At 42.7% G+C, this 14,448-nt stretch overlaps 1 protein-coding gene across 2 annotated transcripts in view; it reads right to left on the bottom strand.

The window, feature by feature from the left end:
- The window catches only part of SNTG1 (syntrophin gamma 1), a 324,602-nt gene extending 320,592 nt beyond the window's left edge, over positions 1–4,010 (bottom strand). The window contains exon 1 of one of the 2 annotated variants that reach the window (XM_085052813.1): positions 3,567–4,010. The gene's annotated coding sequence lies outside the window, so the exon portion shown is untranslated. The remainder of the gene's footprint in view (positions 1–3,566) is intronic. The other variant, XM_085052812.1, reaches the window with a different exon arrangement.
- Between the last annotated feature and the right edge of the window lie 10,438 nt (positions 4,011–14,448).

Genomic DNA, 14,448 nt, shown 5'->3' with positions numbered 1-14,448 from the left:
AAGCTTTGTTTCCGTAACATATAGCTCCTCTTCTTCATAAGGGGTAGACGCATCACGTACTAAATCAATCTCTCAAGACTAAATGAATCTCCCAAGATGAATAATAATTTCCTCCTTGGATAATTAAATATATGTGTGAATTTCCCTGGCTGTGTCTCCACTGCATTCCCTGGTGTTGATTTTAGCTGTATCTTTGAGACACGACCTGTTTCGAGTTTGGGGTTTTTCTGGTTTTTTAATGTATTCTTTCTCTCTTTCCTCTGATTTGCAACAGGAACGCAGAAAATCTCGGTTGGCCACAACGGCAGTAAGGCTTTCTGATTCTTCCACTTATGGCAGATAAAACTCTGGGCAAATAAAGAAGTTCATCTGTGTAATCATGCTGAGCCAGTGTCACAGCACACTGCCAGAGGTACACGTTGATGTAGCAGACTCAGATTGGGATTCAACCCAACCACATTCAGGCCTCTCTCTGGAAACCCAAACCGAAAGCACAGCCATGAGAAGCACCAAGAAACATGACACATTAAATACATTTGACATTTCTCATCATTCACCACACCTCTTTAGCTTTTTAACAATACATGCAAGCAGACCTGGTGATGACTACCAGAAAAAAACACTGACAGCTTGGGCACAAGGACCACTGCTAAATTACAAGCATGAAGAAACAGTACTTATTTGAGCACTTCAGAGGGAAGAACTGAGAGCAGCTTGGATTTTTGTGTTAATATTCAATCTAAGATGAATAAATAGAAATGACACATTCAACTGGGTTGGACTGACTAGAAAATTCATGTTTAACTGTTGGTGGTTTTAATTTTGATTACAGGTCTTTCAGTTCATGAAAGCTCTGCCAAACAAGCCAAAAAGCATGTCTGAGCAAACACAAAACAAAATTAGGAAAGAAAAATAATTTCTGATCTTGCCCTGAAATTTCTAAATCAAGGTCAACAATCTTCTTTATTAAAGAAAATTGCACAGAATTAAAACAGAAATGCATGCTATGAAGTTGAATACAGTGTACTTTGGAAATCTCCAATTCAAAAGATAAAAGCCAAGTGGGATACAGAACATTAAACAAGATTCTAGAATAGCCTTACAGTGAACTGTGTATTGGCCACTCCTGAATTTTTAAAATTAAGAACTAGATACATTGTAAAATAAAGTATAAACATGCAGGAAGGCTTTCTGACAAGTACCAAGTAAAAGATAATGTGTAAATATAAAGGGGGTTGATTAATATCTTAGAAGTGGATGTTTTTAATGATGTCTTTAAAGACCTCGTCTTGCTGTCCCATTTCTCTTCAAGTTTTTAACAGAAAAAGCAAAGTTTATTTTTTTCTCTTAGACCTTTTGAAAACTTGGTTCTTTAGCCACATAAAAGAGGGAAAATCTGACTGTAAGTGAAAGTCTAGAGCACTATGTTCTTTAATTCAGTGATGGGGACCTTTATTAGATTATCTCATAGCTATGGGACAAGACACCACAAAAGCCAAATGAAAAATCATTAAATTATGTTTTCTTCCTCTCCAGGCAAAGAGTGAATATAGCATTAGATTAGTTTGAAGGACTAAAAAGGAAGAACAGGGCTCTGCAATATGCATCAGAAGTGACAAAGCTAATACAATTTTTAAACCCCATTTATTTATATAATCAGGCATAAGCACTCACTTAAGTTAATTGTGGAAACCTCGAATGTAATACATAGCCCAAATGAATTCCAGATCAGTGCATGCTTCAGTGTTTGATGATCTCCCTTGCACATGCCTAGTGAAAGCCTGCCACTCTGCAACAGAGGAAGGAATTACTACAACAGAACCATAGGCAGACTTTGCCAAAAACTATACTTTTTTTGATATGAGACAGAATAAGCTGAGTGTTTTAAGTAACGGATAGGTTTGCATCCCACTGTCTGGCAGCAGTTATTCTAATTGTGTTTCACAGCATCTTCAGAGAATCAGAAATCTGAACAAACCACAGGAACACTCTCCATAAACTGCACTGAAACAAATTACACTCCCCTCAGCCAGTTTACCCTCAGTAATCTCCATCCACCATTACAGGAAAGGATTAGTTTATCTTTCAGCTATAAACTTGAATGAGTTACATGTTCGCCATACTGACATCGCAACATTTTTTAATCTTATCATGTCAATCTTGCATCTACGTAAAAATGTGTATTTCAGTGCATAAAAAGATCTCTTGCTGCTGACAACTCAAAGTGCATTAACCTGGGAAGCCTTGAGATTGCCACACATACTCACACACTCCTTTCAGTGGAGATCTCACTGATTAGAAAAGGAAATATCCAAAAGTCCACAGACATTTCACACACAGTGGTATTTCTGCAGAAACATATGTTTCCAACACTGCAACTTTTACTTTCACCACTATTAGCAAGTTATTTTCCCAAGTTATCTCCTACACCCATACCATGGCCAGTGCCCCTGCTGAAACTACTACATCCACTGAAACTGACTGAGCTCCTAGTGAAACATCAGAGCTCAGCTATAAATCTGTGTAAATACTTTTATTCTGTGCTACTTTCATGTTAGAATATAACATACATCAAGGTCACTGTAACAGATTGCAGTTTTCAAGCTCATAGAGGAGACACTGAGGAAATCAATAAGAGCAAACTTAATTAAACAGCGTCTAAAGTTCTGCCTTCTCCCAAACCTGCCCAGAATTCACATCTCCATTCCCTGCATTTCAGTCAGGTCTTTTCATAGGTAGTGGAAGGCAGGCAGCTTAGCTTAAACACTATCACTGCTGAAAGGTGAACAGAATTCATTTTTTGCAGTGTGACAGGTCTGCTCTGAGCTCTCTGAGTTTTTAGCTAGAGATTACAGCCCCATGGGCCTCTTCCTTTGAAGTGGAGTTTCTCTGAGAGCAGAATTAGTCCCTTGCCTCCAACCTGTCCTCCATACACGGAAATAAATTACAGTCAACTTTTCGTTTCATTGCCATGTCAAGTATAGCAATAAATATCCACAGGCTAAAAGTAAGCAAACAAACGAGGCTGGACAAATCTTAACCTTACAGCAAGAGCATCTCAAAGAAAATCACCAGGCAGGGCACAAGAAAGTTAAAGGCATAAAAATCAAAACTCTAGGTTCACTATCTGCATCCGTGAGTATGAAAGGCTAACACACATCGTGCTTCTCTCCCATAAGAAGCACTGATGGAAAGCAATTAAGAGACTCCTACAATTTAGTTACAGCTCAGCAAAGAGAAGGCATTTTATATTATGAAATCCTGTAAGAAGGCATCATCTCTTACAGTTGCAGAAGTGGGAAGCGCTGGGACACGGAGCTTCCTTCCCAGCTATGTGCCGGAGCACCGCAGCAGCGGGATGCCCGCGGCGGACTCCGGCGGAGTTGGAGCAGGGCTCCCCTGCAATCCCGGCCACCAACCTCCCGCTCCTCAACCCCCGAGAACTGCCGCTGGCGCCGCCGACCATCCTGCCTCCGAACCGGGAGCGAGCGACCAGCAGCTCCCAAAAAAAAAAAAAAGTCATTCGAGACGAAGGGAACGCAGCGAAAAGGAAGCAAGGGGCTTACTTGCCTATACAGCACCGCCGGACGACCTCCTCGCAGCTGGTGAAACGCTGTGCCGCGCGTCCTCCTCCCACCGCTCCGTGCTAGTTCCAAAATAATTCCTCCGGGCGCCGGCACATCCCCGGGCTCAGCCGAGGAGCGCAGGGAGCCCGGCCGCCTCGCCCCCCCGCCCGGTGCCCATGGTGTCAGCCACAGCCCCGGCAAGTCGCGCTCCTTCCCGCCGGCGCTACCTCGGGGCGGGCCGCCGGCTAACACGGCATCGCACCCCGGCCGCCGCCGCCGGCTCGAACTCCGCGCCGCGCTCAGGGGGAGCGTGGGGCTCCCCGCGCCCTTCCCGGAGACGGAGCGGGGGCGCCGGGCGGGGGCGTGCGGGGAGCAGCGCCGCCCCTCCGCGGCGGCGAGCGGCCAGGCGAGGCGCGGCGCGGCGAGGCGAGGGGAGGCGAGGCGGCGCGGCGCCGCCACCGCGGCCGCAGCCAGGCGCGGCGATGCCGGCCCCGCCCGGGACCCCCGCCCGCCCCCCCGCCGCTCCCGGGGCGCTCCGTAACGCCGCCCCGCTGCCGGCGCCACCAGATCCGGTGACGCGCGGCCCTCCCCCGGGCCGCCCCCGTGCCGGAGAGGGGCGAGCGGGCGGCGAGGCGGGCGCCGTTTCCCACGGGCAGCGGGAGGGTGAGCTGGGACCACCGGGTGGGCGCGACCCCCGGTGCGCAGGGACAGCGCAGCGCCGGAGCTGCCGGGCCGCCGGGGGGAGGCGGTGTTCCCCCGGGCAGCGGGATAACTCGCTCGCCGGGAGCCCGCAGGGCTCTCCCCGGTCCTGGGGAGCTTAGGCTGCCCGCTCACCGCGTGCCCCGGCAGGAAAGTTATCCGCAACGCTCCCGCCTCACTGAGCCTCCGCTTCTGTTCAGCTGCCGGCTGTGGGACTGGGTCTCGGCTGGCCGCTCGCCAGAAGGAACGTATATCGTCACCCTCGTGTTGGGAAGAAATTTGGTGCCCGTTCTACCACTTTGCCAGGCTGGCTTGGCGCGGCAGCGGTGCTGCCTTCTCCCCGGCCCGTCTCCCAGTCTCTAAGCCGGAGCACGGCTCTGCGGTGCCCACCGGCACACAGCCAGCGCTGCTCTGCCGTGCTGCCTCGGACAAGGAGGGGATCCAAAGGGAGCAAAAGGGGTGAGGACAAGCTCCCCTGTGCCTCCCAAGAGCCCTGCGTGGTCGTGGCCGTCCTGCTCCGCACGCTCGTGGCTTCCGGCAGCGCACATGGCGCCCTGCCGGGGCTCCCCCGCAGGCATCGCCCTCCCCGTCGGACAGCGCTGCAGTGACACGCTATAACGCAGCTATCAGTCACTTACACAGGCACACCCATCTATACAACACATATATATGTATGTACATGTATGAACACACCCCCACACGCACAGGCGGCCGCCGCGGGGAAGCCGCATCTCCCCGCGGGACGGGGCCGCCAGAAATCCACCTGCGTCAGCGAAGGCAGAGGGCAGGAGGAGAATTAACGCGGCAGGGAAAAGCAGCGGGAGAGAGCCCGAGGGGAGCCGCCGGCGGCACCGCTCGGCACAGCGCTCCCCCGGGCTGGCCGCGGGCTCCCTGCGGAGGGTGCAGGCAGCCGGGCTCGCCGCCAGCCGGCAATGCGGGGAGCTGCGGGCAGGGAATCCCGCCGAGCCTCTGAGCCTCCTTGGCGTGCGGGAGAGCCCGGCCGTCGTGGGGCTTTGGCTAAACTGGAGGTGGCGGGAGCAGCCGTGGCCTCACCCGCATCCTCTGGGGCCCCTTCCAGCTCTTGGGAATGTTTCTCTGCTGTTAAGCTGAGCATGTAGGGAGGGTGGTCACAGTTAAAAGTAGCTTCTCCGGCAATCCTTTTCCCTTCAACTTGTTTAGGCTTGTGGTAATTGAAAGTGGATTTCACGGGTGTCTTACAGTTAAGTGGTTTTTCTTCAATAAAACTGGTACAAACAAAAATGCTTCTGTTCCTTATGCCCTCCTTTTATAAATATTACCTTCAGTAATGGGCAGTGAGCTGTTGAGGGGGGGAAAGGATTTAAAAAGACAGCTTCATTGCAGGCTAAATGCAAAGGTAATAGAGCTTTGGTGAAGAATAAAGGTAACTTGTTATCAACTGTGAGTTGATAAATGCATTAGAAAATGCAGTGATGGGTTTCATGCCTAATTGAACAGATTTGTACTTCAGTTCTCATCTTGAGATACAGGTCTTTATCTTTCCTTGTTTCTTAATATTGAATTGATGTCAACAGAGCTCTTGATAGCTACAAACGAACCGAGCTATCTGTGCTGTTGTGGTTCTGCTGAAAGATTGAATGGTTTGAACTGACAGTTCTCCTGGCAAGACTGAAAAAATAAATTATTTAAACTATACTTATATTAGGGCTGGGATGATTGAAATACATGTCTGAGAATTGAAATAAGTGAAATGTAATGAACCATAAACTAATCAAACACAGAACTGAACTGGAACTATAACCTTCTTTGCTCATGCCCTGCTGAGAATGTCAACACTCCACCCTAGAGAGCGGTTTAAACAAAGTGGAAACAAATAATATTTTATGATCTTTTAATTACTTTGTCTAGAGCCTCAGATTCCAACAGGGACAACCTCCTCAGTTTTCAGTGTCGAAGTCACCTTCACGTACTGCTCTTAAACCTGGTATAGATGAATCAGTACATAGCCTGTTCCCCCATCTGTTGAAGAGATGTCATCTTTCATGGAGACCTCTTGCTTTTTTCTTTGTGTGATGATGAAGAGTAGGATAGCTCAATCAAGAAAGAAAGTTTGATTTTACAAGAGGGAGCTGTTATATTTTGGTGCCGTATCTTTCAAACTATTCCTATATTTATTAAAATACATGTGTGTTGCAAGTTTCATTATCACTAATACTATGCTGAAGATAAAGTCTACCAAAACAGGTGAAAAAACTATGCATTATTTTTTATAATTATCAAACACATGATTGTATGAAATAAGTGTGACTTTCACTTTTACACACAATTAGAAAGCTACATTTGTGTTATATTTTTGCTGCAGGCAGCACGAACACAACGTAAGATTTTTACTTATACAGAAATCAGAGATCAGGTAAGATGTAGTCAACAGCATGAACCAGCATTCATAGTCAGAGTGTGTGAGCAAGAATTGTTTTTGTATAGTATGGAGAATGTTAATTAAGATATTTTACATAATGGGCTGATGGTAGATTGGCTTGTTTTAGATTCTGCAGCTTCAGCAGCCTGGCACCACTCAAGTCACCAATAAGGATGGACTGACAAGGAAGGAACAGCATTAAACATGGAAGAAATAGAGGCTAAGCATGAAGATAAAATGGCATTGTTTAAAAAATATGAGAATGAAAGGAAGAATGTCACCCACCAAGCAAGTGACATCCTTTGTAAAACTGTATCGACTACCTATCCACAAGAGATCATTTATCTTCTCTTAGCAAAATTACTACAATGTCCAATATCTTTTTATTTACTACCGAAAGTATAGCTGACTTTGTGGGCAGGGATTCTGACACCTGGCAGCCAAACACTGGTGCATAGGTCTGTTACACATAAACTGCAGTATGAAAGTGCTGGGAGATAAAGAGCTGAGAACTCAGGCTTTGAAAAAGTGCGTGGGAAAAGAAACTACCAGTAGTAGTGGACCAGTAAGATGAATATATAAGAAAGATGTTAAGATGCTTTGGGAAATAGTGAGTGTTTTTTGTCCAACATCACTGCCACATTAGATTTTCCATTCATGTAGCAGCTTCTATCACCTCTGGGAACACATCATGACTGATGGGTTATTAATTGATTCTGTGAGAATAGAATTAATCTCTTTTCAGTATCCACTTTTGTAAAAGATAGCAGTCAGAGTAGCAAATGTACCACCATCAATGACAGGTGTCACACTTTCTAGAAAGTAGATCACAAGATCATCTATAAGCACCTTGGTACTTCCTATATTGAGGTACAAATGAGGAGCACATTCCCAATTTCTGATGATATCCTTTCGTTTTTCGATTTTCGTTTTTCGATTTCCATTCACAGAGTGGTAATAATCCACACAACTATGTCCAAAAAAGTCTATGCACATATTCCCTCTTGCTTCCCAACAATTAGTCTAAACTAAGCTTCACAAAAATACTCCATTTACCAGTATCTGGCATTCTTATATAAAATAATGTGTCATTTGTCACCATGGCTCGTAATCTGAAAATATGACTGGGGAAATGATGGAGACCAAAATAGCCTTTTACAGTCTGTAGGTGGCCAAAAAATTCTGCAGTTATATTCCATAATATTCCTTGCTGCCGTGATTTGTTTGTCAAGAGCTCTTGTCAATCCTCTTAAAACTCTCACTCACATAGGCCCAAAGAGAGACATGGGGGTTTGTTCAAACTGTAGCCAAATGTACTTACACATCAAAATCCCTCTTTTCACATGTAAACAGGATATTAGCAATTCCATAAATTCTACATGAATTTTTACTTTGAAATTCTGGGCTTTTCAAATCAGCTCAAGGCTTGGAGAATTTAAACCCATATAGATTGAAACCTAACAGCAGAGAATCTCAAGTGAAACTGGGAAATTCATAGTCTTGATATCATTCCTTAATCCCAAATTTTACATTCAGCCTGTATATCATATTCATTGCTGTTATTATTTATGGTAGTCTATAACTGGCTTGCATCTCTTTAATGGGTATTTTTAACTTAGAAGAGAGTTTGGATAAAATTGTAACAAAGGATTGTAACTACTTTCAAGGAAATTATCAGCATTATCTGCCTTAGCAATTAATTTATTAAAATCAAATATCACAAATTAGAAGGGAAAAGTAACAAATCATAGGCTGTAGATGGTAGCATCTAAGAAAATTATTGATTTTTTTTTGTATTATTCTCAACCAAAAAAAATTGTCTTTGCATTATCACAATTATCCTATTTCTTCACCATTAGAAGATAAAATTTTCCTGTGTGCATTTAAAAATCAGTTGTACACATTGCAAAGCTTGAAACTGGGGGTTTCTTCCATTTGGAACAAAAATAACTCATAAAAATATCATTTGAAAATAACTAACCTACATTCTTTAGGGCTTATAAATCTGCATAAGAAAACTAAAATATAAAAGATTACTAAGGATGGAAAAGAATTTGTTTCTGTTACCTTCACAATTTTTGAAGTGGTAGTTAAAAGATGAGACAGTATATTTCAAATGTGGGATGTGATCTTCAGATAATTTAATTGTTAAAAACATTTTGGCATATATGTGGGTACAGCTGTAGTTTATTAAAATGATTGTTATGTTCATGGCATTAAACATCATTTGTATATATCTGAGGCAATTTTTGTGGATGGAAGTCTCTGCCCCAGAGCTGAAGCCACTTTGCAAAATGTTGTTTAGGTACACAATTTCACCTGTTACAGATGATCCCTTGAAGAGGGGTATTAGGACATGGTCTGCCCAGCATCTCCAGCCTTGCCCAACAGTGTGCCTGTGGGAGGATGAAGAGAGCAGCGACTATTTAATCAGTAAATGCTTTCAGATGGCTCAGGTTTTTTCACATTTGTAGCTCCCAGGGAGAAGTGATAAAAAGAAGCTGCTTCCACGGCTGCCAAAGAAATGGAGGGGTGGTTCCGCCTATGGATGAATGAGACAAGCCTTCCCCCCTGGAGCCACCACAGCATCCCTCCAAACCTTCAGTTGAAAGGACAGCTGCTTCAGCTCAGATTTTTCTCCTCAGTTCGACAGTAGCAGAGTGCTGCTCTGTGAATGAATTCAGTGTTAGCTGTCAATGCAAGAAATGGTAGCTGTACTGCAGAGACAGGGATGTAGGTGTCTCTTGGTGTGGGGAACATGCTAGTGTATGTTTGCTGAACACTGTGTGCCGATACTCGGTGTGTATGAAAAGTAAGAACCTGGCCTACTTGGACTGTCCTGTAAAAGCTAAGTGGCTTTCTGTCACAATGCATGAGGGTTGCATGCATGACCTGCACCTAACCCTAGGGAAACCATCTGGGCAGTAGTAGCTGCACCATATTCTGTTGTTTCTTGCAGAAACTAACTCCACCTCAGAACTATGTGACTCACTGCATGAATGAGTCAAATACTCCAGATCCTATGCAGCTGAATAAATAGGAATTGCTTTTCCATCAGTCTTGAAGTTTTGAGGGCTTTCCCACCTCTCCTATTCACGGATTAACAGCTCAACAGCTGTGAAATAGTTCCCAACATCACTGTGTGTTTCTCCCACCACTCTTGATGCCATCTGCTGAACATGGACATGGTTCTTACTCACACAGCTCCCAGTAGTTCAGTTTTGTAGAGTGCTGTGACTCTGGTCTTTGCTCAGCCCCCATCTCATGTGGCACAGCCCTTTCTTCTCAGCACAGCCTGTCCCTGCCTTTAGGCTGTCTTGGTTAGCTGCCTGTCAGAAAAGATGTTTGCCACCTGGCTGTTTTTCCATGGTTTCCGGGGACCAAAATGGAGATAAAGGACAATAGTAGAAATGCAATTAAAAACATACTTTTGGTTTGGTTGTGTCCTAGGTTACAATATAGATGTATTTAGTATTCTATTTCCACCAGCTGTGGTCCATTAGCTGTCATCTCCTGCTATGACTCACCCCTGATAATAGACAATGGGCCATCAAGAAACCACCTCGTGACTCATGGACTTATCTCATCCCATTGTGAGATGCTCCACCCAGGAGGGAGGAGCCAAGCATTCCCACCTGGATTTAACCTGGCCTTGGAACTGCCTGAGCTAACCCTGTCTACTGGGTTCCCAGAGGACAAGAGCTACCACTGGACCTTCAGCTAGAGACCAGACCTTCCACAGGATCACTGCTTCAACTGATCTACTTCATTTGGCCTGTTACCACCACACTAAGAGGGTGTCAGATTGTATCTGACTTTGTCGGTGCTTTTCCTTGTATTATTACACTTATTTTAAAATTTTCCTGTTAAATTTTAATCCTGACTTGCCATCTCCCACTGGTTTGTTTTCAAACTAATACAGGTTGTTTTTCTTTTTAAGCATTTTACTTTTAGTCACAATAAACTTATCTAGACCTTTGGTGATGTCTGACAACACCTAATGTTGTCTGCAACTTCCCTGCTTCAGTCTGACACAAATTATGTAACTAGCAGAGCTTTCTATAGGTCCCTTGTCCATTCCTTGGAAGAAGCACACTTGGGGACTCCTCTGCCTCAATGCACTGCCCCAGAATTTTCACTGAGGGATTTATAGGACATACACCTTCCTGCAGGGTGTCAAGGTCAATGGTCCTGAGGGACTGGGCTAGTGACAAAGTCTGGTTCAAGGTCAAGCTGGGAAAAAAGACTCACAGATCAGGGTCCAGTGCCCTCAAGGCCCATGTGGATGATTTAAATAGAAAATACAGCTCACATGTACTGCACCTCTTTAATTCTGAAGTAAACCTACTCCCAGACATCCCTATCGCAAAGGTTTTCTGTTCTGTAGATGTGTGTGCCAGATTATCTCTCATTACAAAAACATGAAGGTGCCAGGCTGAAGCTTCAGCTCTGATACATCATTTCCCAAGAGCTGTTGATTTCAAGGCAAAGCAAGCCCTCATGCAATTCCAGCACTGTTTTGCTCACAGATAAACTACCCACAGCCTCTCATTCAGAAGTCATGAACAGGGTTTTTTTTAATTAGTATAAGAAACGCACAACATTTTTCTAATTTTTATACAGGGAAGAACATTTTGTCATGGTACCTTTGAAGTGTCCTACTGAGAGGCATTCAGCAGCACTGAAACCTAGGAATGAATTTGGATTATCCACATCTACTTGTATTTCACAGTAATAATCTGTCTTCCAAGTAAAACCGCTCTGTAAGTATTATATATTTTTAATCATTTTTTTCACAGAAATAGAATAAGGGATGGAATAAATGTGGTGGGTTTTGTCAAGTTATAGATGAGATCTGCTAAAACTAAGAATGGCATCTGCATCCTCTGAGTCCCATATCAGTGCTCTGGTCTTGCTGCCTGTGTTATCCTCCCCTTTCCTGGAGGAAACCTCCCTGATCCAGGCAATTGTGGGAAAGCTTTAGTCACACTTGCAGGCAGGAAAGAAACAAAATTAGTATATATATATATATTTAATCAATCACTTATCAATTCCTTAATAAAAGGAAGAAAAATAAATGGAAAAATAAAAAATAATTGCAAAAAATATTGCAGAATTATAGCCTTAAAATCTTGATACTGCATTTACTAATCCATTTTCTCTAGAAACCACATATATCCTATTTTCTGTCCTTGGTGACATGGAACTTTTTCAGATGATCAACTTCTCTCTGTATCTCAATTGCTGACTTTTGCAAATTTTCCTATTTTGCGCCCACAAGCTATTCATTAGCTCATAAAGACACCTTTCTTTTGCTACAAATATGTGTGTAAAAACAATTAATTTATTCTCTTCTGTACATATTTAATTATTTTATTAGACTGTGTTATCATAATGAAAGTTTGACTGAGAAAAAAAATCTAAGTGTTACTTAAATAAACTGAATTAAATTATTTATTTGTTTCAGAGGAGTAAATTTCTGCTTAAATATATTCTGAATTTGTTTCTCCCTTGGTAATACCTCTCAAAAATGATCTGGTATTATCTGCAGATGTGATGAAAATAGCCATAATTTAATATGTACTCAAATATTAATTGCAGCTTGTTCAGGATGAAAACAAACCACTTGTAATAGCTGAGCACTGTAGTTTTTATAGGTTAATTAGCCTTCAATATGGGTCTCAACTTTGAAAAAAAAGAAAGGCGTAGGCATGCATCTCAAAGCATCTTATTTTTCACTGCACATTTTGCTTAGAGACTAAGTATAAATGGGTCACAGATCTATCACAAAGCTAATAAATCCTTAGGAAAACCCATCCTGGGTAGGTTTGCATGGTTATGAAATAAATACGAATTCCTCTCCCTTTTTTCAAAGTGGCAGTAGTCAATAAGTTGGATTTCTGTGCCAACACTATTATGAATGATTTAAAGAAATGGTAACTCTGTCTTTCACGTAATTTTGAAAGAAATTACTGAGTTAACATTTGGGTTTAGCATTTGTTTCCCATTTTTGATTAATAGCTTATAAAAGAAACAAAACCACAGAATTTGCATGAAGTTTGATAAAAAGGTAGCAGAGTTTTAAATATATACAATGCATGGATTTAAGAAACTGAATATTTGTGGAATTTGAGTTATATAGGGCAAGAAATGGGGAGAAAGTTCATTTTTATTTGATAGGAAATGCTGTGGTGTTGATAAAATATCTCAAAACTTTCCAGAGAAATAAAAATTTCAGAAAATCTGCCTTAACATCTCCCTTAACATCAATGAGAAAGTTTATAATGTTTTCTTCTTTAATTCGCTATAGGGAAGTATAGAAGCAATTCCTAACCAGATGAAAAAAAAATTTCTGGTCTGATAATAACCTTTTGCTCTGATGCTTACCTCAAAACACAATTCTGTCAGTCTGACTTGGTGTCACTGTGGCTCCCCACCAAAATGACAAATGATAAATTTATAAATGGGATAAATGATAAATTTGATAAATTGGCTTTTCTGCAACAGAAGCATTCTGTCAAAACAGACAAACAAACTACCCAAACCCCCCACCCCAAAGGAAAAAATGGACTAATTCTGTTCATAGAAAAAACGATGTACCAGTTTATGTACTGCTCATGCAAGGTGTTTTGATTGACTGACATCTGAAACCAAGATAGTATTGATGGGTGTTGTTCTGTATCAAAGCCTCTCTGTGCTCTTGTATCAAACTGAAGGCTGGAACAATCTCATGCAGCAGCTCCCATACAGGACTTGATGTACAGTTGCCAACAGCCAAATAATTTGCTTTCAACACCTGTGCTGATTAGTTTTAGAGGCTTTACATTTGCATACTGACTCCCTCTCTGCTCTGAGAAAAGATTATTCACCTGAAGCCATTTCATAGAGAGACACTTTTTGACAAATTGAAATACTGAGGGAAAAAAAGGAGTCAAAGCTGAAATGTGGCGATTGTCATTATAAAGCTTATTTCTGATAAAAAGAGAGGGGTTCAAGGAACTGACATATATGTAGCCTTTTCATAATTTTTTTCCTGATGCATCAGGCAAAAAGCTCTGTCTGGCTTTTATGTTTCTCTTGTCTAAATTATGGGTTTTGCTTATGGCTTCCTCTGGTCACGAAATGGTTTAATGCTTCTGGATCACAGAGGAGAATCACTTAGGAGATACTCCACAGTCTCTTGTGATTAAGTACTCTATTAAAACTACAACCCAGACATGAAGATTCCATGGAGAGACTCTGAAGGCTGACATTTGGAGTTAAAAAGAATCTTAGAAAACCTCTTACATCTGCCTGGAAAACTCAGATTTATTCACATCGACCCTCCTGAACTTGATGCTCTGGCCTGGGCAATAATCCAAGATCTTTCCTGAAACTGCATCCCCCCCAAGCCTCCTCAATATCACTAGTTCTTAGATAATGGGGCTTAAAACTCAAGGTGTTTTAACCCTGAGCTATTGCCATGTTAGAGGCTTCACTAAGCTGCATGCTGCTCAAATAGTAACAGCTCAGATGCTGCCTTTAGGCTAATTTCTTTTGATATTGTAGTCAGTGAATCTCTCCTGTCCACTGTTGCTCATTCAGAGTGTGAAAACATGAACATTTATTTACACATTCTATCCAGCTGTGTCTAAGACGCCAAGAAGGAAAGAGCAATAGTCCAATAGAGAGCTCTTCTCAGAACTGGGAATAATGATGGTAATTTTTTAATGGCAGATGGAGAGGGTCATGGGGAGCTGTGTGCATGCATGCACATATACAGTACAGGTCCCTGAAAATCAGCAA

This window comes from Lichenostomus cassidix, chromosome 2 (assembly GCF_008360975.1).
Source record: "Lichenostomus cassidix isolate B80296 chromosome 2, HeHo_3.0, whole genome shotgun sequence".
NCBI classification, from domain to species: Eukaryota; Metazoa; Chordata; class Aves; order Passeriformes; family Meliphagidae; genus Lichenostomus; species Lichenostomus cassidix.
The sequence above is the reverse complement of the archived record's forward strand: the minus strand, read 5'-3'. Positions and strand labels throughout refer to the sequence as shown.